The 24,335-nt window shown below is 33.8% G+C and overlaps 1 long non-coding RNA gene across 1 annotated transcript; it reads right to left on the bottom strand.

The window, feature by feature from the left end:
* Nucleotides 1-11,465: 11,465 nt before the first annotated feature.
* On the bottom strand, nucleotides 11,466-15,275 carry LOC145088533 (uncharacterized). Its single transcript, XR_013701168.1, has 2 exons — nucleotides 11,878-15,275; nucleotides 11,466-11,768 (listed from the first exon to the last, which is right to left on the bottom strand). It is a non-coding gene; the product is annotated as an uncharacterized LOC145088533 (long non-coding RNA).
* Between the last annotated feature and the right edge of the window lie 9,060 nt (nucleotides 15,276-24,335).

Below are 24,335 nucleotides of genomic sequence, written 5' to 3'. Positions count from 1 at the left end.
TGATTACATGAAGGAAGTAGTAAGACTTCACGGTGTTCCTTTAACGATTGTATCAGATCGTGATAGTCGTTTCACATCAAGGTTTTGGAGGAGTCTACAAGAGGAATTGGGTACGAAGTTGTGTTTAAGTACAGCCTACCATAAACAAACCGATGGTCAGAGCGAAAGGACGATTCAAACATTGGAGGATATGCTAAGAGCGTGTACCGTGGAATTCCAAGGTAACTGGGATCAATAATTACCTCTAGTAGAGTTTTCCTACAATAATAGTTTCTACTCGAGCATCAAGATGTCACCTTATCAAGCTTTGTACAGACAGAAGTGTCGTACGCCGTCATGTTGGATTGAAGCTGGAGAAAAGCAGTTTATGGGCCCCGAGATAGTCCATAAGACTGCTAAAAAGTTGAAGGTGGTTAGAGAATGGATGTTAGCAACTTAGGATCATCAAAAGAGCTATGCTGAGAAGAAAGATGACCGATGACATTCGAAGTTGGAGATTCGGTTTTGCTTAAAGTCTCATCTTGGAAGAGACTTATAAGATTTGGGAAAAGAGGAAAGTTGAGTCCAAACATTGGACCGTTCAAATTTCTTCAGATAATTGGAAACCAAGCTTACAATCTAGAACTACCAGAAGAACTAGATGGTATTCATAACATTTTCCGTGCGTGTTATTTGAGGAAGTTCACAGCAGAAGTTCCTGACATAATTCCAATTTCAGAGTTAAGGATGGATGAAAATAAGAGGTTAATCGAAGAGTGAGAGGCGATTGTTGAACGTAAGACTAAGAAGTTGCGACACAAGATGGTCGACTTTGTGCTTGTGCGATGGAAACATACGAATGGGCCAAACCTCACCTGGGAAACGGAGAGCGACATGATGAGTCACTATCCACATTTGTTTGCTAATGCATGATTGCGGGACGAAATCATCATAAGGGCGAGAGAATTGTAACGCCCGTGTTTCGAGGCTACGCATTAATTCGATGATGTAATAGTCAAGGTCAACCATTGTAACCTAGTTTAAAGTAATAAAGATGAATTACTTGAATATTATGTGAATTACATGATTTTATGTGATTATATACTTGTTTATAATGATATAATAAATTAAGAGTGAAAATAAGCGCCAAGAATAAAAATATAGATAAAAATGATATCTATGAAGAAAGTTGTAGTGGTCGTGATAAGGATTCTGAAAATATAAAGAATGCCAAAATCCGAGTTGTAACGAATAAGTTATGACCTGTCGAAGTTTCTCGACAAAACTGACACGACGTTGTGTGACGTAAAAAGAACGTCCAAATCTGACTTCGTATGAGGAAGTTATGAATTTTCTAAGATTTGGCATATCTGTGTGCAACTTGGAGTTCGAATTTTAGATCAGACGATTTTTAGCGGACACAACCTAAATGGGAATTGAAGATCTCATTAATAGGAGTTCAACGATAAAAAGACAGACGAAAACGGAGTCTGTATGTAGAAGTTCTGAATTTTACACGGTCATTTAACAATGTAATATTCTAATATTGTTAAATTTAAAATCGGTTGAGAATTAGCCAACGGAGCAAACAAAATTTGTAGAGTATGTTCCCACCCACACGTGGATATAAAGAACGTCAAAAAACAGAGCTCGTATGTGAAAGTTACGGGGTTTAGAAGCCGGAAAGGTGCTGCAGCGGAGTGGGTGACGTGGCGCAATCTGAGCCATTGCTTTCTCTCCACTATATGACGAAACGTGGCATCAACTCGACGAGTTGGACTAGCAACTCGACGAGTTGGGGGCCAGAAACTTGATGAGTTGGGCCAGAAACTCGACAAGTTCAACACTTTTTCAGCCTATAAATACCACCCGAGAGTTCCTTCATTTTTGAAACTTTTTACCCTTTCTTTCCCTCTCTACTCACTCTTTAAACCTCCCAAAACATCCCCAAAAGCCTAGGAAACTTCCCTAGCACTTAAAGAAATCCCCGAAGTGTCTGAAGGCTCCGAGAAAAAGAGTTTTTTGGTTTAGAAACTCTACCCACGCAGAACCCAGTTTTCAAGCAAACCTCCCGATTTCGGCGAAGCGAAGCGCTGTCCAAGTTGGAATCACCACCTTATCAAGTGAGTACATAGTCACTTTCATCTTACACATAGATATGAATTATTTTATATAAATTACGTGCTATGTGCATATATTATCTGTTTTACCTGAGATCTATGTTAGATGAAAGATCTACACTTCTTTCTTTTCAGATCTAAACTTTTTCTTTCAGATCTGAACCTTTTCCTTCAGATCTAAACTTTCTCACTTCAAATCTAAACTTTTTGGATCTAAATTATATATGGATGACGACCACAAACTGCTAAGGTATCCCCTAAGCAGTGTTGTTACCCTGACGGTAATCCTTAGGCTATGTCCCTTATATTAGATGTTTTAGGGACGTAAAGCGAGGATAATGAGAATGGGTAATTGGGTTTGTTTGGTTTGATGAAATTAATAAACTTATTTATTGTGGGTTGAAAACCTTATGTGTTCACCATGCTCCCTAGCCTGACCCACTCAGTTTCTTGTATCATAGGTAGTGGCAAGAGCATAGTTGGATGATTTGATGAGAGATTATTGATTTATAGGCCAGTAGAAAATAAATACAATGTTGTAAGGCCTATATTGTTTTTGAGGCCAATTTTGTTTTGCGGCCTATGATGTTTTTGATGGGTTTTGGTCATAAGACATCCTATGTGCTCATACAAACCCTAATGCTTGGATCTAGGTTTCTCTATTGTACATGCTTTGAATCCAAGACTATAAACCCTAATTCTAGCATACAAGTAATCATATTAGATATTAGAATAGGTTTATAATGTTACCTTGATTGTTATGTAGCAATAACAATCCCAAATCTCCTTGTATTGACTTTAGAAGGCTTAGAGTCACAAGTGTCACTCCTCTAATGGCTTACAAACACCATAAGCAAGTGGAGAAGGTATAAAGAGAGAGGAGAGAGGTAGGAATTCGTCCTTAGGACTTATTGGGAAGGCTTTGACGAATTCATGAGCCTTAGGGGGTTTATATAGGTGTAAAGATTAGGGTTTTAGTCCTTATCCTTATCTAGTTGCTTGCCCACCAAGCAACCATAAGATAAGTCTTAGAAACCCTTATCCTAGTCGAATTCTAAGGCATTATCACCTTAAATTCGTTCACCCTATATTTATGATAATCCTTACCTTATTTTGTAACTATCACATAATTACAATTTAGCCCCTCTAGTTTAATTAATTACACTTGATCACAAAATTAATTCTTAATTAATTATTGACCAATATTAATTAAACAAATATGATTTCTCCTTTAATATATTATTCTTATAACATATCAATAAATCATAATAACCTCTCTCTCTATTTATTTCTCCAATCAAGTTGCTTTGGTGAAGGCAACCCAAAAGGACCATGCACCATCGGGTCAAGTACATACCAAAATAGTTATGGACTTAGACACTAATCCAACAGTCTCCCACTTGGATAAGTCTAATAACTATTATGCGTATGACTTCAGATCCTGATCTGCAATCGTAGCTTTCCAAAGCTGCTGTCAACTCTGATCCTATCAGATACGCGTGTCCTTAGATAAGGGATCATATATTCCTCCATTCTAGATATCATATGAGATATGATTTCAAATCATTCTCTTTGTACTATATCTCGATTTCCGATTTATGACGACTGACTAATTGAACAAATCAAATTAGCCTAGCCTGGCCGAGCATTTACGTTTGTCATCACTAAACCATCGAGGGGCCCAAAGATATCGCTTTTATCCTACTTTGAATAAAAGGAATGGATAAACTTTGATACAATGCTCGCTTGCACTCATGCACCGAATCACACACAACAATATGTTTTATAACACCAAGTTACTAGTGCGTTTACATATTATCAATGTGCAACCGATTCGCAAGATACAACTCACACATCTCGGTTTCAAGAATATAAGATGTTATCGTCTCACTAATCACTCGTGATACAATTTCATGGAGTGATCCAAGTGAGTGTGGGTTTAATCCAATGCTCAAATCATATTCGTAAGCACTCATGAACGTTGCAGCAAACATTTGCTTATGTCTAATACTTTTCTAGACAATCCACACACCAATTCACGACAGTCTTCATTCATATCTACTTCCATCATATGAACGACTGTGGCCCGTTTGAATAATTCGATTATTCTTAATAAACTCAATTATTCTGGAAGTCAAAACATGCAAATATGAAACACAAGAATAATACTAATCCCATATGGCCTCAACTCTTTGAGCATAAATAAAACACCTTTTATTTATCACCATATCGATTACTCATTATTTGTCGTTTCGGGTAATCAACTTCTTACTTGAATTACAACACTTGTCCCATGCTCCTAGCATACACACAATGTTTACCTATGGTTCTTACTTTGTGAAATAGATCACAATGAACACATTTCCAATCATTCTCATTTCACAACTCCAAATCCATTTTTCATAAGTGAAAGAATATCAAATTCTTGCTACTTATAGAATATGCTAGATTATAATATTCTATACAACGATCCTTTCGTAATGTCATTGCACCAAAGTCACAAAGACTATTGCCAATGATATTACAAAGTCCCTTATCAGAGATTGTTATAATACAATTCCTTAGGTATGATGTCTCTCACTCAAAGTACATTCCTTTGAACATCCTTTTGCATAAAAGTTTCTAATCTAGACATAGATTTTCAATATTCAATTTTCAATATGAACACGCTTCCATATTTTCCATAAGACAACTCATTCTTAATAGAATCATTTCTATCCATGATAATGTCGATATTGTCCATCCAATATGGAAACATTTCCATATATTCCAATACTATACTTCCAACTACTCACAAGCAACCAATCGTCGTCGAACTTTGGATTGTCCCTTGATAGTTTTTTAATTATTTTAGTCAAAACCGATTCTATTCCTTTTGCCCTCTAAATGCGCTAGACATTTGGAAAAATTTAGAATGGTCAAACATTAAAGCATTCGCAATCGATCCTATACCCGAAGCGTATGGGACACGACGCATAATGTTTTATTTGCTATGTTCTCAAAATTCGAATTGTGAAGAGGAATGCCGTAATCATAATCAAAATTTTAAGAACACACTATGTACTTTTGACTAAATTTATTAACATTTCTCAACCTAAGCCTTTAGATTTGAAATGAAGCATAATATTCTCTCCCTTAATTATAGCAAAACAACTCTTCAACTATTGCGACTTTGCAAAGTATGACTCTTGTTTTCTATAATTAATATTGCTAACCTTGCAATACTTTCCTTAATAATCATACAATCATAACTTTTATGCTCCCACTATCATGATGATTATTATAAAACATAACACTTATGCTCCCACTAGCTCCGACATGTATTCATAAACATCTTAACTTTCAGAAAAACAATGCTTATTGAATTTCTTAAGTCCATGTTTCTAATTCTTAATGCTTTGATAATCTTTTATCAAGGCTTCTTGAACTTATACACCTTTGCCTTAGATAGTTCATATGTGTGTGTAAACAATTGCCAAACCTCACAATTCAAATTATGGAAAGGGATACCGTAACCATAATCGAATTCGAGAATGCAATTTTACAATCACTATCTTCTTAAAATCTTTCTTAGTGAAAGCATTTCCTCACAATCATTTTCATGAAGGAGGAAATCTTATGACACTTAGATTTAAACGGTGTATGTGTTCCTATCCATGTGAATTTGTCAAAACTAAAGTTTATGACAAATTCAAACTCATATGGACCGAACTTTCTTGATCTTGATTTCTTGCCTTATGGTAGCACAGCTGCCCACCATGTCTTCCAAGTAGTTAAGCAGCTCACCCTTTCCTATCAATGTACCTTTCATTGATTAAGGTGCTTTGCCTCTTATGCGTTCAAAATGAGAACTCATAGAACTCACATGCATAATTAACTCGATTGGATTGGCACAGAAACAAAATAATGTCAACACGATAGGTTGTAAACCTCAACTCGTGTGCTAGTGATGATTGATAAGGTTTATTTGATTTGTTCTTTAAACCTTTAAAGACCATTAACACTCCCACTTACTCCTTGACATATAAGATTCTCTTGTCAAAACATTTCTTGACAAACAAATATTCAAGAGTTAGTGTAGTTTTTATCAAAACACTTCATAAATTGGTCTTAGTTGGCTTTGTCTTATCCAAGACATCATAACTTTCACATTTGATGAATGTTATAAACCTTTAATACTTTTCACTCATTGTCACAATCTTAACTTTAAGACTTGTTATTGGAACGAAGTATGATTGACTTCTTGATTTAACCATTTCTTCAATTCTTGATTCCTCTTCTTAGACATGCAATTGTACTAAGACTCACTTAGAGGATCAATTGAGATATGGTTCTTAATCATTAAGACCTATCATAAAGCATAAAAGCTACTCTCCCTTCTTCTTAGAATGGAGAACCTTTTATCTTTCTGCCTACTTGATTCTTCTTATTCGTTCTGCTATTGATCTAAACCCTTTAATCAATTCAGAATTACACTTAATCTTGTAAGTATAATCATATTTACTAAGCTTTTAGTAAATCATGACGAATATCTTTGTTACTCTTATGGTGAACTTGATCAGCACACAACTTTGTGTACTCGATCTCCTAGTCCTTCACTTGACACTTTGTCAATGAATTAGTCTAATTTCCAAATATGAAATTTCTCATTCATCGTGCAACTAAGTTGCATGATTCCAAGTTTCTGTCCAATTGAACCTTGGGCGATGAGAAACTCTCCCTATTTGGTAAATTCTCTACTTTCCATAAATAACATAATAAGAACCAAATCCTTTATTGCTAATAATAGAAACATTTTAACATCAATTTTTCATACACGCCATTGTAAGGATAAATAAATAAAATTTAAAATCAAAATTTATTTTATTGCGGAAAAATTTGTCCTTACAATGCAACTCATTGAAATACTTATGCTAATACATCTTTCTTAGCAATCTAATTCTAACTCTAAGTAGTAGCTCAAGAATCCAATCTTCGAGAAATGCGATCAAAATCCATTCCTTCACAGTTAGATTCTGCTCACTTCTTCCTTTAAGCTTCCTTTCTATTCTTCGATCTTACAAAACATCAATTGTAATCTTATCACATTATGTATTAAAAATCTATAATAGAAGCTTACAAGAGTTAGTCAATGGATTTTACCTAAATTAGAGCCATACGTTTCGACTCTCCCATCTCTTAGATCTCTTAGGTAAATATGGCAGCTTCGTCTCCAATGCCCCTCTTTTTGGCAATAAACAAATCGACTCTTTTGGAACAGCACATGGAACTACTTTAGACATTGCCTTTCTCTTATGATCAAACTTTTCGATCATAGCATGTCTTTTGTTTCTATTGTCTATATCCATAGAGGTCTTGAAGGCAGATTCACCAACCAACTTTGCTTTTCTATTGCGTCAAACCATTGCTGATTCAGCAACAATAAGCATATAGGTGAGATCTATAAGGGTCACGTCGCGGTTCATCATATAGTACTCTCTTACGAACTCACTATATGAGTTAGGAAGTGACTGAAGAACCCAATCAACAGCTATTTCCTCACAGACAACGGATCCCAACATTCTTAACTATTAATGTGTGACTTCATCCCTATGACGTGTGCACACACCGACTTTCCTTCTTTATGTTTACTTGCCAAAAGGGCTTGAGTGATCTTGAACTTTTCAAGCCTTTGAAATTGTGGGTTAGGGAGAATAATTGGAGGAGGTGGAGGAAGTGAAGCATGATTTCTTGTTCCTTGATCGAATCGTGGAATATCATCTTCATGTGGAATGCTTGTTCCACGGGATTTGAGAAGACCATAGTTGTCAAACTTTGACATCTACAATACGGGAGAAAACGAATTCAAGTTAGTTGATTGATTGAGTCCTTAGTAAATCACCCAAATGAGATACTAAGGCTAGGACCCAACACAATGTTCTACAACTCGGGAGAGGGATGCCGTAACCCTAATTGCAGAATATTTGAAGGTAAGTGAATGCCGATTCACTAATTTCCACCACGAAAAACGAAAAGGAATTTAAGTTTTAAATCTATGAAAACTCCTAGATTCTTTGAGATTCATTGAACTTTCAATGGCATGTTTAAATCTCGATATGCCCCTCTTGTTTGTGACTGGGATGCCGAGGATCACAAAGCGGGTGTGAATAACCATGCAAACTTACATGGTGCCCTCACATGTTACAGTCACCTATTCGATGTGCAGGTAAACCACGCACGCTCCACCGAACTATGACAAACATTGAGTCACCCTTTACTACCTTTGCTTAGAACCACTTAGTGTGTCGGTAAACCACACACGCTCCACTAACATCTTCGCAAGGGCACAAAGTGTAATTTCATGGAATTGCATCAATTCACTTTTGCCTAAGTAACTAAGATTGGGAATTTTATGAAAACATTTAGTTACTTTAATAATTCATTATACTTATAATGGAAGGTTTCTTCCTATCCTACTCGTTCGGCTAACGACCCTCCACTAGTCAAGAGTGCGGTGGGTAAGAGTGGATACCCATTCAATTGTCATTTTATAGGCAATTTCCTTAAACACCCCTTATAGACCAACTTCGTGAATGAGGCCTACTAACGGTAAGACTGACTTTTACCCATACATATATATATATATATATATATATAATGTTAGACTTTTAATGTTATATATAGTATAGGGTGTATTTTATACTTGCAAAATACTAGGTGGTCTAATTTAACAATTATACTTTTAATTCAATTAAATTGTAAACCTAAACTTTTATGGATTTATTAAATCTCTATTAATTATACACCTTAATTAATTAATAAAACCATAAGGGTGTGATTTGAACTTTTTCAAAACTATACTACAGTTTTAGAATTTAACATTCCTAATTAAACTTTTAATCAACTTTTAAATTCCAAAACTTGAGGGCAAGTTTTGAAACATTTCAACACATTAGGGTTTAGAATTTAAATATACATCAAAATTAAACCATTTAATCAAAATTTAAATTCCAAAACTTGAGGGCAAGTTTTGAAACCTTTTTTTTCAAAACATTAGGGTTTCAACTATTTAAATTTCAAAACAACAAAACTTTTGGGTTCAAATTTAAACTATAAAACCTAAAGGGCAAAATATGAAACTTTTCATAACAACAAGGATCAAATAACAAATAATTCAAAATTAACATTTAATCACATAATTATCCATATTTGATTTGTTTAATGACTTCTTGCAAAACAATTTATCAATTTACTCAAAATAATTAATCAATTATCACATAAGGAAACAATTATCTTATTAATTGATAAATATCTTCAATTAGATCAAAATTATAGTCAAATATATCATATAATCGGATTAATATTGATCTAACATGATAAGGTAACTATCCATAAGCAAAAACAACAATAAATCCCGAAGTACCCTCCATCTGACGAGCCGACTCGTCGAGTCACCTTGGACTCGGCGAGTTCATCTATGGACTCGGCGAGTCCAGCCTCCAGAAACACAAAATTCGAAATTTTCAAACTTATCAAGCATCAATACAATAGAAACCAATCAAGTCTCTGATACCACTGATGGGTTTTGGTTATAAGACATCCTATGTGCTCATACAAACCCTAATGCTTGGATCTAGGTTTCTCTATTGTACATGCTTTGAATCCAAGACTATAAACCCTAATTCTAGCATACAAGTAATCATATTAGATATTAGAATAGGTTTATAATGTTACCTTGATTGTTATGTAGCAATAACAATCCCAAATCTCCTTGTATTGACTTTGGAAGGCTTAGAGTCACAAGTGTCACTCCTCTAATGGCTTACAAACACCATAAGCAAGTGGAGAAGGTATAAAGAGAGAGGAGAGAGGTAGGAATTCATCCTTAGGACTTATTGGGAAGGCTTTGACGAATTCATGAGCCTTAGGGGGTTTATATAGGTGTAAAGATTAGGGTTTTAGTCCTTATCCTTATCTAGTTGCTTGCCCACCAAGCAACCATAAGATAAGTCTTAGAAACCCTTATCCTAGTCGAATTTTAAGGCATTATCACCTTAAATCCGTTCACCCTATATTTATGATAATCCTTACCTTATTTTGTAACTATCACATAATTACAATTCAGCCCCTCTAGTTTAATTAATTACACTTGATCACAAAATTAATTCTTAATTAATTATTGACCAATATTAATTAAACAAATATGATTTCTCCTTTAATATATTATTCTTATAACATATCAATAAATCATAATAACCTCTCTCTCTATTTATTTCTTCAATCAAGTTGCTTTGGTGAAGGCAACCCAAAAGGACCATGCACCATCGGGTCAAGTACATACCAAAATAGTTATGGACTTAGACACTAATCCAACAGTTTTGTTTATGCTTTTGATCTGTATTGAGAATGACATCCCGAAGTTTGTAATGTAATGAAAATACGTTTCTTCGTAAATGCTTTGATAAAACTTTATCATATTTTCTTTTGGGAACAGATTCCGCAACACTTTCTATAAAAAGTTACTCTGATTTTATTATAAAGCATAAACGAAATCGGTCTTTTATGGCCGTAAAAATGGGGATGTCACAGATGTTGAGGCTGATGGTGAGGGTGATGGTAAGGATAATGAAGCAAATATGGAAGGAAAAGATGTTGATGATGACGGGCATGTACAACTCAGAAGGACAAGAAATCCCTCGGAAAGGATCATCCTGCAAAAGCTAAAGAATCCTTGTTTCGGAAAAAAGGAAGGGGTTCCACGTCTAGCTATCTAGTAGATTTGGAGTAGTTAGATAAGTATATGGGGGCAAAATGGGGATGGTATAGTTAGGAAATTGTATAGGTAACCCTTTTTGGTATAAACCCACTACTTGCAACATACATCCATTTGTTTAGTGTTACATTATGTCTTGTCTTTTTAGATATTTTTCAGGCTTTTGGGTACATGTTTTGGTATACAAAATAGATGGCTGCTATATGCTAGTAAAACTTATATAATGGATGATTTTTATTTAAGTTTATAATGGATGCCCCAAATTATGGTAACAATGGTGCTTTTTTTTCTTGTGGATGTTAAGGCTTTTTTGGTAGGTATGTTGCTATTATAATTGATTACCATTAATATAACCAATTTACCCTTACAGTTCATTACTATATAAACATTAAAAATGTACTTTCATTGTCAATGTAACCAAGTGTACTTCATCCTTAATACCATACCATTAACAAGTAAATAACATTATTAACTGATTACCATTAATGGACCAATTTACCCTTACATTTCATTACTATATAAGCATTAACAATATGCTTTCATTGTCAGTGTAACCAATTCTACTTTACCCTTAATACCATACCATTATCAAGAGATCAAGTGCAACATATAAATGAAATAACAATTAATTACCATTAATACATCAAAAAGATGTAACAATTCTTGATTACCCTTAATACATTGCTAATACATGAAAAAGGTCTTCACTACCCTTCCTACATTACCATAAACAGATTGCAAAACCAACAAAACTACATATTGATAACCACTATTGCTACCATCATCAATATAAGCACTAACAACCCTATGATCACTTCTAACAATGGCTTGATCTGCTTTGTATGAGACATCTCCATTTCTTGATCTAGTTCGCCATCCACCCATTTGAAAAAAAATTCATAGTTTCCTCCTTCCACCTACAACGAACAAAAATTTAGGGTTCTATTAAATATGGTCCTCTTTGGAAACTTAGGGCAACCTGAAAATTTTAGGGAGAAATTAGTACGAAAATATAGAGGTTTTTACCTGATAATTAAGGCAACCCCAAAATTTTCGTCCTGGGTTCTCAGGGGTTCATGAGACTGATATATGACAAACATCACCACAGTCACATGTGATTACCCTCTTCTTCCTCTTTCTTGAACCACCTTTGAAGCTTGATCTTGCAGAGGAAATTGTCATTTTACCATTGTAGAAAGAAGAATTTGTACGACGAACTGTGGGGGTGGAAGAGGTCAAATGGAGATATGTTTGAATCGGTCTACATAAAGGGATTTAATGAGCCACGTATCTTCCAACTAAGCAACTGGTAACCGACTCATTAAAGGGAAACCAGTTAATAGGTAAAAACGCAACATTTAATGCAAGTTTGAGACAAAAACGAACACAAATTTGAACTTTGGGTAAATCCGATAATTTCGTGCAAACTTAAAGGTTTTTATGACATTAACCATATCTATTAAATTAATGTTTTTATGTTATTAAAAATTATAATGTTTATTTTTCATATCTTTTGTTATTTGTTGTATATATATCTTTTTTAATATAAATGTTATAATAAATGTTTTAGTGTTTTTATGTTACTAAAAGTTGTAGTGTTTATTTTTTTTATACATTTTGTTATTCGTTATATATAGATCATCATATGTTTGATATATAATTTATATAAATTTAAACGACATATAAAATTAGGGATAATCTTATAAAAAACCTAACATATTTTCATCAACATCTTAAAAAAACCACTATATTATTTTTTTGTACGTTAAAACCCTTATATTTTTTAAAATGTATCATTTAAGGCATTGAGCTCGGTAAATCCTAGATAGCCAAAAATGTTAGGTACTCGATTCTTAATGTTTCTATTGTTACAATTCATTAGATTAAAAAAAATTTAAAAATTTGAGGGTTTAAATGCACTAAAAAAAAAATAATATAATGGTTTTTTTAATCCTTTCATGAAAATAGAGTAGGTTTTTCTAAACTCAGAAAACCTTAAATAAGGATTTTAGAAAATATAAGGGTTTTAGTGTACTAAAAAACAATATAGTAGTTTTTTTAAGCATTTGGTGAAAATATGTTGGGTTTTTCTAAGGTTTTCCCATAAAATTATCAAATAATGGTATACAATGACTTAAAAATTAAAATATAATGTTTAATAAAACCAATATATTAATTATATGTTTGCTTTATTACTAACATTAATAAGATTCAACGTAAAAATATTAAATAATAATTTGGTAAAAATTATTATTTAAACTCTATAATTTTCTTGTTTGTGAAATGGGTCACGCGTCATTAGTATAATCCGCTACATGCTATTTAGAGGCTAAAAACTTGCATGCCTACTCTGCTACTCATGTTGTGCAAGATTTCTTACATTTAAGCCTTTTTAGAATACAGTAAATTAAAGATTTTGAAGTTCCACTATTTCTTAATGTGCAACTTTAGTCGATTTTTTTATTGGTAATTTAAAACTGTTCTTAACGATTTGGTAAACTTGATCACATGACTTTTAGTAAAAGTTCCTAAATAAAAAAAGTTTATATTTAATCACCATGTGCAAGATTCCCTTTATTTTTAAAATTAGTTTCAAAGACTTAAAGTTGCTGAAAAGAAGCCCAGAATTCATTGGATTCCAAATAAAGTCCCTCAAGTCTAAAAACTCATGTGGCGTTGGACTCCCTTTCTTAAAGGGCTTCACTCATTCTATATGCCCATTGTGTCTTGAGTAGCCTATCCTACCTTTTCTCCCATGTTCATACAATCAGAATATCACCAACTTCCTTTTAGGGATCAATACCTCGTTTAATTTATTTTTTCCTATAAAACTACAGATAAACTATACTGGGAGGATAGAACTTGTGTATTTTTTATTATTTCATAGATAATTAAAGATGTTTCATTGAATTCCCTAAAGATTGACTTTCCATACACATGCTACAACCACACGATCGATGCATTTGATCCAAACGTTATCCATACATCGTTTTTGGACTTGTCAAACGAGCTCTAGTCACATGGCAACATGCGTCCATCAAAGCAAACGAGTTTGAATTTCTTATGTTAATGTCGACAAATATCCTTCCCCACAACTATTTGACATCGATAGTTGTCTTGTTATTTTATTCGTTGGTTTTAAATGATATCTAACGAGTTTTTATTCGTCGGTTTCTTAAGGAGCATTGTTTCAAGAAAAATCATTAGTATATGAAGTTCATATTCTTTTGCATGATAGAAAGACTTAGACTTTAGTTATGATCGTGTTTACATATGAAAGCAAAATAATCGTTAGAATTATTCAAATTTAGTTTTTCAATCATTTATTATGTGATGATATAAAATAAAAAATGGAAACAAACTAATTGTATATATTTATGTGTGTATATATATGTTCATCGATCATAACATACTTCTAAAAGTATTATGAGATGTATCATGACCAAAAAGATTATACTGATAATAAGCATTACAACCTTCTCAGTGGGAAATTTACGTTCACACAAGAAAAAACTTTCATAAAATTTTGAACTTGATGTAAACCCGCTTAAGAATAACACGAAGAAAAACTAATTTTTATATGGGGTTCTTTTGAAATGAAATACAATAAAAAACCCCATACAAATATTACACACTTACAAGATTGTATCAGCAACATAAAAATTTTAAGGGCATTGTGACATAACTCTTGAGGTGAAATCAAGAGTTAAAAGGTTAAATAAATGAAAATATACTTACTTGTACTTGGAGAAATGTCCACCAATATACTCTCTTTTCCCTCCTCTCTCAGTACTCTTCAAGTTGCTTGAACTTTCAATCGAATAGTTTAGTTTTGCTTATGAAACTGAAAGATAAACTTCACGTTCTTTTCCATCTTCAAAAAAAATACTTGGAGCAGATATTTGATGTTTGTAAAGCTTGAAGCAACCAAAGGAGGAATCCAAAAGGATGACATGATCCCAATTCGCTACATACATACACAGAAACACGACATATAAGATTTGGGATCAATGCGATCCCTTTGGATGCCTTCTTGAGCTACCATCATAGTCTTCATAGGAGAGAGAGAGAGAGAGAGAGAGAGAGAGAGAGAGAGAGAGAGAGAGAGAGAGAGAGAGAGAGAGAGAGAGAGAGAAAAGAAGAAGAAGAAGAAGAAGAAGAAGAAGCACAAGAAAGACTTAGAGAGAAATGGAGGATGGAGGTTCAATATAAGAGATTGCCAAAGTGATTTGTAACAAAGACAACTTTGCTTTCATCTTTAAAATTTTGGTTTTTCAACTTCTATTAAATTTGCTTTGCTATTTGCGTATCATAAATCGCGCAATCTATATATAAAAAAAGGTCTATCGTCTAATACAGTAAAAATCATAAACGCAAACGTAAAAATTCTTATGAAAAAAAAATTAATAACAAAAACAACTTAGTTTTTATTCATTCAAATATGGTTTTGGAAAAAGGACATTTGTTAATTAAGTAGACCCCATATTGTTTATACAGCCAAGCACATGGAGAGGTCTCACCAAAATAGTGGGTCACCCTATTCTTCGTTAGAAATTCCCACCAATTTGGGGGTGCATATTATTAATATTTCTTATTTTCCTTAAAATAATAATTATTACATAATTTATATTCAAAGGATGTGGCCCTACGCATGTTCATGTCTTTTTATAGGTTGGAAAATTTCTGTAAGAATAATTTTTTTGCGAGTCATATATTTATGTGTTTTCCAATATCAAAACAATAACATCTAGATTAAAAAATGAAAAGGTTTCAAATGTTTAAGTAAATATAATTACAGTTAATTTAATAAACTAAATAATCTTTAAAATATGCATGTGGTAATGTGGCATAAAACTAGTAAGAGAATTGAATCATAGTGATAAAATGAATTGGCGATATGCTTGTTTGGGAAGCAAAATGGGGCCTTTTTCACCATGAGTGTGTAGCATGTGGGAGTTTTTATTAAACAAATATGATTAATAATTATGTAATCCAACAAAATCAGTCCAGAAATATATTCAGATCTTCATGGTCAAAGATACGTGATTTAAGGTGCTTCTCTTGGGCACATGTCTTCATTAGGCCAGCAGAATTCATCATTATTATTATTTGCGAAAAAAAGAGAGAGAGTTCTATTATTGATTACATTCTTATAAAAGTATATTATAAACGCCATATTATTCGTGTATTAGTTTTCATATGCCCTATGGTCTACTTTTTCTATTGAACTCAAGCTCATTGTATGTTTACTATTTATTATTGACGTAAAAAAACCAATGGTTGTTGAAATGTATATTTGATTATATGATATCCAAGTTATAACCGATTTTCCATCTTATCCGTGTATTGATTTTTCGCCATATTCTTCGTGTATTGGTTTTTCGCTGGAAGTTTTGCGGATATGGGAGTTCACATTTCTTCATCTACTTCCTTGCATTTGATAACAAAAGTGCAATACAAATTGAGAGAAATTCTGTTTTTCATGAGCGGGCAAAGCACATTAAGATTGATTGTCATTTTACTCGTCATCACCTACAGCTCGGGACCATATCACTTCCGTTTGTTTTATCAACCTTGCAACTTGCGGATATTTTTACGAATGCTCTATCGGCTTTTCGGTTTCGGTTCTTGTGTGACAAACTTTCAATGCTTATTGTTGTGGCATTATGAGTTTGAGGGGGATGCTAGCCTATATATTATTAGTCCGCTTGTTTATGAGCCCTTTAACCTTTAGACCGTTAGGGTTTGTCTAGCTAGTATTTTCCGCTTTATTCTTTGTAGTCTTTACATTTTTCATTGAAAACCCTTGTAATTTCTCTTTATCATAATCACATGGCAATGTTATCAATCATATCTTGTTTGCAAGAGATATCTAAGGCATCACACCACCTTTCGATATTGTGTCGGGTCGATTTCGGGTTCATCTTCGGCCTTTGACAATTTATTTCCCGGTTCTAATGGAATGTGGGTTGGATTGCAATCAAGTAAAGCGGCTTCTTTTAAAATACGTTGAGCATACGCTTCTTGGTTTATAGTAATCATCAAATCTTCTTGTTTAACTTCGATGCCAAGATAGTAAGTTAGTCTTCCAACATCTGACATCTCAAAGTTCGTGGACATCTCTAATTTGAACCTTTTGATCATGTTCAAATTTGTACCTGTGAAAAACAAATCATCAACATAAACTGCCAAAATCAACAAGTTAGATCCTTCACTTTTTCGGTACACCGATGGTTCTTTCATGCACTTTTGAAATTTCATACTCTTCGAAATCCTGTCAAGCTTTGTGTTCCATGCTCGAGGTACTTGTCTTAGACCATATAGTGCTTTTGTAAGGCGATACACTTTATGCTCGTTGCCTTTCTTTATATAGCCTTCCGGTTGCGATAAGTAAACGATTTCTTTCAATTCTCCATGCAAGAATGTTGTTTTAACATCTAAGTAGTGAAGCTCCCACCCATTAGTATCAACTAAGGCTGTAAGAAACTGGATGGTTTCGATTCGAGCTACCAGAGCAAATACTTCTTGAAAATCAATATCGGGTTGTTGTACGTAACCTTTAGCAACCAACCTTGCCTTGTATTTATTAATAGTGTCGTTTGCATTTTTCTTCAATTTGAACACCCACTTGAGTCCAATTGGCTTCACCCCCAAAGGCTTGTGCACAGGAGTCCAAGTATTATTATTGTTTATCGAATTGATTTCCGCATTCACGGCTTTGACCCACTCCGTTTCTTTCTTTGCCTCTTCAACCGATATCGGCTCGTCATTGGTTGTTAGGAGAAGTTCTTCGAGATTATCAAGATCAAGCTCATAATCTTGAAATCGTTTTGGAGGCACCCTTGGTCTCGTAGGCCTTTGGTTTCGAACATTGTTCACATTATCGTTGACCATACTTGGTTGTTCATTATCTTGTACTTCCGCTTCGTCTTCAAACTCATGATTCGATACAATCAGATCATTGTTTACATCATTTCCTTAATTGTTGTTCCCCTCGTCTTCTGGGTAGTCCCATGGTATTATGAATGAGCCCGGCTCTTCATTGTTGGTTCCTTCTTTTTAATCCAATCCCACCCCTTTGGTTTCATAAAAAATAACATCTTGAATCACGATTATTTTGTGTCACCAGGTTAAATAACCGATAAGCTTTCGTACCCGGTTCAGAACCAACATGCACTAGTGGTCTTGATCTTGCATCCAACTTCTTTAGATTCACCGGATCGACTTTTGCATGTGCTAGAGACCCAAATATACGAACATTTTCTAAATTCGGTTTTCATTTATACAACTTTTCATATGGAGTTGTATCACCAAGGACTCTTGTGTAAACGCGATTGATTAAATTTGTAGAGTGATTTACCGCTTCTCCCCATAAGTAATTTGGAACATGCATTGCTTTAATTATACTTCATTTCATGTCCATTAGTGTTCGGTTTCTTCGTTCCATAATTCCGTTTTGTTGTGGAGAGTAAGGAGCAGTAAGGTGGTGTTTGACTCCTTTTTGATCACAAAATGTATTAAACTCGAGAGAAGTAAACTCACCTCCTCGATCACTTCTAAACACTTCAAAGACTTTCTGATCTCATTCTCCACCAAATCTTTGAGCTTTTTGAAGTGTTTAAACGCTTTACTCTTCTCTTTCATGAGATAAATCCACATAAAGCGTAAAAAATCATCAACTAGTGTGAAGACATATTGATTTTGACCTTTGGTTGACGGCATGATTAGACCACATAAATCACCATGAACTAGTTTCAATGGTCGTTTTGCTTTGTATGTCGTTATAGTAGGGAATGACTTTCTTGGTTGCTTGCCTACCAAGCAAGACTCACACAATTGATTATCATGATCAAATTGGTGTAGCCCTTTGACTAGACCCTTCTTGGACATCTTTTTCATTGACTCAAAATTGATGTGCCCAAGTCTTGCATGCCATCGCCACATATCTTCACTTAATCTTGAATGAAGGCAAATAGGTACTCCAATTTGTAATTTTATTTTATAAAGGCGGTTTGGAGTTCTTGAATGAAGGCAAATAGGTACTCCAATTTGTAATTTTATTTTATAAAGGCGGTTTGGAGTTCTTTACACTATCATTAATATGCAATTATCGACATCATGCATTGTTAAATAGTTGTCGTTCATTTGAATATCACACTCGACTCCGGTTGCTTGTCCGAGACTAATAATATTGTTCTTGAGATCCGGTATGTAGTAAATCTTCGTCATCAACCTTTTTTGACCCTTCTTGCCTTGGAAAAGTATAACACATTTTCCTTAGATTTTTACACACGAATTATCTCCAAATTTAACCCTCCCGGTTAGGCCTTCATCAAGTTCGGAGAAAAACGACCGGTTTCCTGTCATGTGATTGCTCACCCCCTTATCCAAATACCACACATCGTTATCTTGTGAGTCGTATCGAGACGGTATCACATTTTCTTCATTTAAAAACACGATCTTGTGTAAAAATACAGTCTCATTGTTATTGTCACTTTCGACAAAATTACTTTCTTGTAATTTTTTAATTCGGTCTGAACATTGAGATGCAAAGTGGCCCGATTTTTTAAACATCAGTAACAAATAACCTTGGATCGGTCCTTTTTCGAATTGGTTTGGATCATTATTGGACTGGTTGTTTTGATTAATGGACTGGGTTGAATTTTGATTGTTATTAGACCAATGTTGTTTGGCCTTTCCACCATGAGAAGCCCGATTAGCATTATTTGATCCATTAGACCCATTAAACCCATTCGTATTATAAGACCCATTAGGACCCTTCCCCTTCGATCCCCCTTCCGATACTTCTAATCCGTACTTCCACCATGGTCGATGAACAAAACCTTTGGCTGATCCTCACCATCGATTTCATCCTCCCTGACCCGCTCCTCATAAGCTTTTAACCACCCTACTACATCTTCAAAGCGAATGGTTTTCAAATCGAGTATCTATTCCAAAGAGGCAACGATATGTATGAACTTTGATCGAGGCAAGGTTTTGAGAAACTTCTTTACTAATTTCGATTCGTCAATAACCTCTCCTAAAGCTGTTGATTTTGAAGCAATCCCTGACAGCTTTCCAGCGTATGCATCAATTGACTCCGAATTCGACATCTTGAGTCGATCGAATTCGACGGTTAGGGTTTGCATCCTTGCCTCCTTGACCCACTCAGCCCCAACGCAACGAGATTTAATTGCATCCCATAGCACCTTTAAGGATTCAACATCTCCAATTTGCATAATTAGAGATTATGGAATTGCCTGATAAATCAAACCCATTGTAAGGCAATCCTTTTCTTCATTCTTATCTGTTCTTGGATCGATTACGGTCCATGCCTTGTGAATCCGTAACACTACCTTCATTCTAAGTGCCCATACAATGTAGTTGGTTGAATTGAGCATGGGACATTGTACTAAAGTGGCTCCAATCTCCAATTTGCATAATTAGAGATTCTGGAATTGTCTGATAAATCAAACCCATTGCAAGGTAATCATTTTCTTCATTCTTATCTGTTCATGGATCGATTACGGTCCATGCCTTGTGAATCCGTAACACTACCTTCATTCTTAGTTCCCATATAGTATAGTTGGTTGAATGAAGCATGGGACATTGTACCAAAGTGGATCCAATCTCCTTCTCCCTCACCGAAGCACCGCCTGAAGTCCCTTCATCTCCTGCCATGTCGACCACCTTGTCCAACAAGTAAGTAATTTGATCTCAAAGCCCTATGTTCTTGGCTCTGATACCAATTCTAGTTTAGAAAACAAGAATGCAAAACAAAAATTAATTAAAATTCACTCTTTGATTACTCAGAAACTCACTCAAAACCGATGTTTTTACAATTTGTTCTCATAATCTTAAACTCGATTATAGACGTGTATATATAGATTCTAATTACCGACTTGTATTAGATTAGGAAACTAAGAACCAACTTATTCTATTGTTTCCATATTTTGATTGCTTGGACCCCAAGACTTAGGATTCCAACAGGAACAAGCTTGATCAACTAGTCAAGCTATGATCTATGGAACCACGAGCAAATAGCAAACCCCTAATCCAGACAATACTCAAGAAATTGTGAAAGCATTAAAACCTTTTCCGTGAAAACAAAAAAGCATGGGCAATACAGCTTGACAATGACCTTCAGGACATTGAGATCAATGACCTTTCCATCGCTAATTACTATTAACGATTCAAGGTCCTCTCCGATCTCCTCCCAAACATTGATTAATCTATATCAGAGAAGAACTTGGTCACCTACATGATTAATGGATTGGGATAAATATATGATCATATATAACAGGCATTATAATCACCATTCTCATATATATACATGTTCCTATGAGATCAATCAATGCTCCTACTTAAAGAAACCTGATTCAATCATGTTCGCCTACCCCATGCTACAGATTGTAACACTAGATCCTATCTCATCATTCTCTGTAATGGAACTATACTCATGGTAAACTCACCTTTAAGTACAAGTTTCAACAATGAAGGTTCCCTAAACATGTATAAAGCTATTATTGTTGCCAAGGACCATAGTCAACAACTAGGTATTGATTGTGCTAGTACTTTCGTTCACATGGTTAAACTAACAACCATAAGAACCATCATCAACCTTGTTATTTCCAAATAGTGGTCGGTAGATAAACTAGATATGAAGAATATGTTTCTTCACCGCCATCATGTTGAGATTGTGTACATACATCAACCCTTTAGGTTTTCCTATACAAATCACCTTCACAATGCTTGTCACCTATAAAAATCATATAACCTCCTCAAGCGGACCTTATGAGTGTGGTTCTACTGGTTTGCTAGCTTTTTTCTTGGGATCGATTTTCAACACGATAAAACTAAATCATCATTATTCATATTTTTCATTAGTGTGAGGAACTAGCATACATACTTTTATACATAGACGCCATCATACTAATAGCCTCCTCTACAAACCTCTTCCACCAATTCATTTCTTTGTTGAGTCGTGACTTTTTAATGATTAATTTGACTCAACTATTTTCTAAAAATATTCGTTACTCGATTACCCAAGGCATGTTTCTATACAAAATAATTATGTCACTAAGATACTTGAATGGTAAAATATGCTCAATTACGATCCTTCCTATTCTCAGTCGACACTAACTCCAAACTAGCTAAAAGCTACCGACAACACCACATTTGATCTCACCTTGTACCATAGCCTTGTGAAACATTATAGTACTTGAAATTCACTCATCTCGATCTTTATTTTTTGTGCAACATATATGCATTTATATGCATGACATGTGAAACCATACCTTCACGTATTAAAGTGCATATTGGATTATGTTCGTGGGTTACTTGATCACAATCTCTAACTATATGCATCCCTTTTGACCACCCTAATAACTTACTATGGCATGCATTGGACTAGATACCTTGCAACACATTGTTAAATATTCGGGGTATTATGTTCTCATAAGCAAAAACCTTGTGTCTTGGTCCTCTAGACGACAACACATAATCTCCCTTCTGAGAGTCAAGGTAGAATATCAAAGAGCTGCTAATGTCAGTGTCGAAACTGTTTGGCTTCAAAAACTGTTTTGTGTGTTTCATTTTGCTCCTCGCATTACCCACATTGTCTATGACGACAATATCAATGTTATATATACATTGTCCAACCCAGTCCAATACCAACATACAAAACACATTGAACTTGGTTTCCATTTTCTTCTTGACAAATTTGTCATTGGGCACGTTTGCATTTTTCATGTTCCATCCAAATTCGAGTACTTTGACATATTCACAAAAAGTCTCATTTGTTTGTTGAATTTCAATCCAATTTGGTTGTTCGGTCTCCTTTGCTCAAAATGAGAGGGCTTATTATAGTACTTGTATTCATAGGCACTTTTGTATGGTTTATATTTGCATTCAACTATTGTACTATTTATTATTATGAGAAATGAGAAACAAGTCACCTATGGAAAAATACCTCCCATTACATATATTTGAAAAACTTTCTTTAGATACCTATGTTGCTGCAAGTTTGTGATCACATATAAATTTAATAGCCTTGTAAAAGTCTTAAGAAAATATTAAAATTTGAGATTGTTTTTATATAAAGTATTAATTAGTGATCATTATAATCAACAAAAAAAATCTTTTAGGGTTTTTTAATAACATAGAGAAGTATCTTGAACAACCTTGATCGAATTAGTTGGTAAAGGAAGTGATTACCATATTGTATTGTAAAGCTCTAAAATTCATGTCAATTTTAGAGGTTGAAAGTTGGGTGAAGAAGGTCAAACCTCATGAGTGTTATTTTAGTGGGTTAATGGGGCCTTGAGGAAAGAAGAAAGAACAATAACAATCAAGTTAAAGGCTAATGGTGTTGCGCTCTCAATGTTTAAATATTTATCGATAAATTATATGATAATTGAGTTTTTATATTGTTAAAATTCATCTATAAGTAGAAATATCAATTACTTTTCTAATTTAAAAAGAATAATTGATATCAAATCGTTCAATTATGCCAAAGAAATAGTGAGCTCTAAGACAAAATTTGATCGTTTAGACGATATAGATCATAAATTTAAGCATAAAAAGGTTACAAGATTATGTCGTAGCATTTCAAATCAAGGTATTTTCGTTAATAAGTGTAACTTTTATGTTATAATTTTTTTTAAAACAATATATATGTAAGATTGTGTCAAACAATGATATAGCGTATGAATTTTAGCATAAAAAGGTTACAAGATTATGTGGTAGCATTTCAAATCAATGTATTTTCGTTAATAGGTGTAACTTTTTATGTTATAATATTTTTTTAAAAAAAAGAATATATATGTAAGATTGTGTCAAACAATGATGTGTAAATCCATCATCAAATTAAGAAATTTTACATCTAGGTGGAAAGTAAACAAGTAAAAAGCTTGCTTCCATAATCTTCTTGACAAAACTAATCATTTTCGAAATAATATTAATCGATCTTGAGGTTATAAAATTACTATGCATGACTAATTGGACTCGAAATTTCATAACATTTGGTTCAATAAAACCAAATATATAAAAGGGGATTCATAAAAGTTTTTATAAATGATAGTACTATTTGAGATAACGAAAATTATATAAGTGTAGTGCATATTCAAATGTATCTTAACACACAAAATATATATATATATATATATATATATATATATATATATATATATATATATATATGGACCACCCAACGTGTGGGTGTCGTAAAAGACAAGTTAGATGAATAATAACTGATGATTTACAATCTGAAAAAAATATATCACGAGACAAGCATGTATCATCAAACACAATCAATATACTCCTTTAGGCTATGATGAATTACACATGAAGATGATAGTTTTTAGAATAAAAAAATTAGATATACGTGGAGTAAATTTGTAAGAATATATCTTAATATTTTGTTTAATAAAAAAATTGTTTAAAATTTGGTTAAATAATGCAATGTTATTTTGAAAATTTACAGT

The sequence above is a fragment of the Lactuca serriola genome, chromosome 2 (genome assembly GCF_051521515.1).
Source record: "Lactuca serriola cultivar US96UC23 chromosome 2, Lser_US96UC23_V15, whole genome shotgun sequence".
Taxonomy (NCBI): Eukaryota; Viridiplantae; Streptophyta; class Magnoliopsida; order Asterales; family Asteraceae; genus Lactuca; species Lactuca serriola.
This window is presented reverse-complemented; position numbering and strand designations above follow the sequence as displayed.